The 3174-nt window shown below is 52.8% G+C and overlaps 1 non-coding gene across 1 annotated transcript; it reads right to left on the reverse strand.

Moving 5' to 3' along the window:
* Positions 1 to 2366: 2366 nt before the first annotated feature.
* Positions 2367 to 2473, reverse strand: LOC139037615 (U6 spliceosomal RNA). Its single transcript, XR_011490490.1, has one exon. It is a non-coding gene; the product is annotated as a U6 spliceosomal RNA (small nuclear RNA).
* Positions 2474 to 3174: the final 701 nt, after the last annotated feature.

The raw sequence follows: 3174 nt of genomic DNA on the forward strand, positions 1-3174 counted from the left end.
GAACACACAGGTAGTTTCTGCCTTCATGAAGCTCACATCCGCTCTCAGGGAGGTTGACAGCACAGAGAAACGTGTGAGGTGTCCCGATGGTGGGGGTGTCAAGACCAAAAAGCAGGGCAAAGGGAGAGTGCCGGCCCGGGTGCTGCTCTGCGTAGAGGTCAAGGAGGGCGGGGAGGAAGGTAATATTCGACCTGCGGCCTGAATTCAGTGGTCCATCCAAGTCGAAGTCCATGTCTTCCCCCTGCACCTCTCCACTTTCTGCAGCAGGCCGGGCCCTCCCACCTCCGGGCCTTTGCTCCACCTGTTTCCATAGCCTGTGATTCTCCTTCACCTCTTCAAGTCTTTGCTTCAGTGTCAGCTTCCCCGTGAGCCCTGGCTTGACTACCCAGTTTGAAATGTCAGTACCTCTCTTCTCCCCAGCCCCTTAAACTGGGCTCTGTGTTCCCATAACACTTAGCACCTTCTAACGTAGGTTTTCTCCCCTCCCGAGCATGGAAGCCTGACCGGTGTGGGGATTCTCGCTTCCGCTCACTCATCCAACCCAAGTGCCTAGAGAAATGCACAGAGCAAGTGCCCATAAGGGCTTCAACACCCACTGTTCATTTGACGTGCCTACCCTGCACCAGGCGCTGCCCTGGGGTGGCAAGAAGCCGCTTTGTGTTGGGAGAGGGGGCGTGAAATGCCACCCCTACCCCACTGTGAGCTGTTCTGGGGAAGGTGGTATGCTTGGCTTGGGAGTCCCTGGGATCCCCTTCCAGGCCCCCTCACCTCCAAAGAGCACAGGGCCAGGACCTTTCCCAGATCAGGAAGCTGGAGGGGCCCGCAGGGAGTGGGTGTGGGCAGAGCCCCGGGGCAGAGCTGAGGTGGGCTGGGGGCCGGGGTGTGCCCGTCTGCCAGGGTGGGTCAGGGTTGAGGCAGAGGCATGGGGCCTCCCGGAGAAGCCGAGGGAGGGGGACCCCTGTCCTCATGGACTCCCGCAGGGACTCGGTAACGAGCCTCTAGACACCATCCCATTTCCACTGTGCAAGGCTTCTGGCGCTCTCAGCAGGGTATCTGGGAGAATTAAGTGCCTGAATGCCTGATGACAGACATGGGAGCAGAGCACACGAGTGTGTATATGTGTGTGTGTGGATGAGTGAGTGATGGTGGGGAAGATGCCTTCTCTTTTCAGAATTATTTGTGACAGAATTTCAGATTTCCATCTTCAGAGCTGATATCTGCTGTGAACTCAGCCGCCCTTCCTCACCCCATCCCTGCCACCACTGTTCCTGAGCTTCTGGCCAGGGCAATGAGCCCTCTGCCTTCCCAAGCAGGGATGTTCAGATGCCTTTTCCTCGAACGTAGCACTTATGCCCACTGTGCCAGGATGCCCTCGCCGCTGTGACCACTCCAGGCTGACACGTTCCCCAGCCTCTCAGTCACTTAATGGCCAACAAGTGTTCCCTGGGGCTGCTCAGAGTTCAGTCCAGAGCAGTGAATTTCTCTCTTGCTTCCTCTACTTCTAAGCTATGAAATTATCTGTTGAGCAAATCAATAATTCATCAGATTATCCACATTTAGTCTAAATTAGATCTCATCGCCTCCAGCTAGACTTTGAAGTCCCGCTTCACCTGACTCCACTACCCAGCCAGCCACCCCACAGAGTCCAGCCAGCTTTCCCGTGCTGGGTCCCTTCTCCCCACCACGTGGTCCCCACACCACAGTCCCCTGCTGCCCGAGAACAGCAGTCTGGTACCCTGGCCAGAGGCCCATCTTCCTTCTCATTGTAATCCAGCTTGCTCGTCAAGGTCTCCTCTTAAATCTAGCCTTCACCATGAGCTTCCCAGGGTTTCTGCTGCAAACCGAAATATTTTACGATCAGAAGCACACAACTTCGCATTGACTTGCACTCCACTTGTTTCACAGTTGCAAACTTAACACAAGGGCTGGACTTTATTTTTTTATTATTATTTTTTTTAGAAGACAAAAAATCCAATTTTTTTTTTCACTTCTTTTTTTTTTTTACTTTACATCATTACAGTAGTTTTTGTTATACATTGAAATGAATTAGCCATGGATTTACATGTATTCCCCATCCCAGTCCCCCCTCCCACCTCCCTCTCCACCCGATCCCTCTGGGTCTTCCCAGTGCACCAGGCCCGAGCACTTGTCTCATGTACCCAACTTGGGCTGGTGATCTGTTTCACCCTAGATAATATACATGTTTCAATGCTGTTCTCTTGAAACATCCCACCCTCGCCTTCTCCCAGAGTCCACAAGTCTGTTCTATACATCTGAGTCTCTTTTTCTGTTTTGCATATAGGGTTATTGTTACCATCTTTCTAAAGTCCATATATATGTGTTAGTATACTAAAATGGTCTTTATCAAAAATATGGAACGCTTCACGAATTTGCGTGTCATCCTTGCGCAGGGGCCATGCTAATCTTCTCTGTATCGTTCCAATTTTAGTATATGTGCTGCCGAAGCGAGCACAAGGGCTGGACTTTAACAGACCACTGACTTCCCTGCATCACACCCAGCGCAGAACACACAATGGATGCTGTTGACTAGCACCTCTTTGCTTCCACCCTCGTCTCCAGTGCTCTCCCTCTCTCTTCACTGAAACTACCCTTAGCCCTGAGACCCTCAGCCCCGTTTTCCCTTCAGTCCTCAGGGACTAGGCAGCCCCAGCCGTGTGGTCAGACTTTGGATTGTACAGAATCAAGCTGGCTGCAAGCCTACTGAAGAGATCAGATATGGAGCTAGAACGGATTACAGGCCAGTTGGTAGGGCAGCGGCAGCAAATCAGAGGAGAGATGGTGGGAGTTGGTTCAAGGAGCCCCTGCCACCCGGTAGAGACAAGTGGACACATTCCAGAGGGCATCTGAGGCACTTCTGTATCCACGCATCCTTTGAGATGCATGTCCCCTGACAAGCTGTGACAGAGGCTGCCTAGTACACGTAACTCAGTCCTTGGTCTAGGTGAGGAGGGATGGAGGGGGTTGTCCAGGTTCAGACAGCCGGTCAGGATGGGCTTGGGACTCACAGCCAGACCCTCAGACGTCCAGTGCTCTTTCTGGTCTCATGTCCTGGAACTCACACTGGAGCTGCCATGGGAGGACCCGGTGTTAAGCTCAAGAACCCTGACTCGGCTGCCTGCCTGTGGCTATTTACGCAGTTCCCACTGATTTGTG

Source organism: Odocoileus virginianus, chromosome 11 (genome assembly GCF_023699985.2).
Source record: "Odocoileus virginianus isolate 20LAN1187 ecotype Illinois chromosome 11, Ovbor_1.2, whole genome shotgun sequence".
Lineage (NCBI taxonomy): Eukaryota > Metazoa > Chordata > Mammalia > Artiodactyla > Cervidae > Odocoileus > Odocoileus virginianus.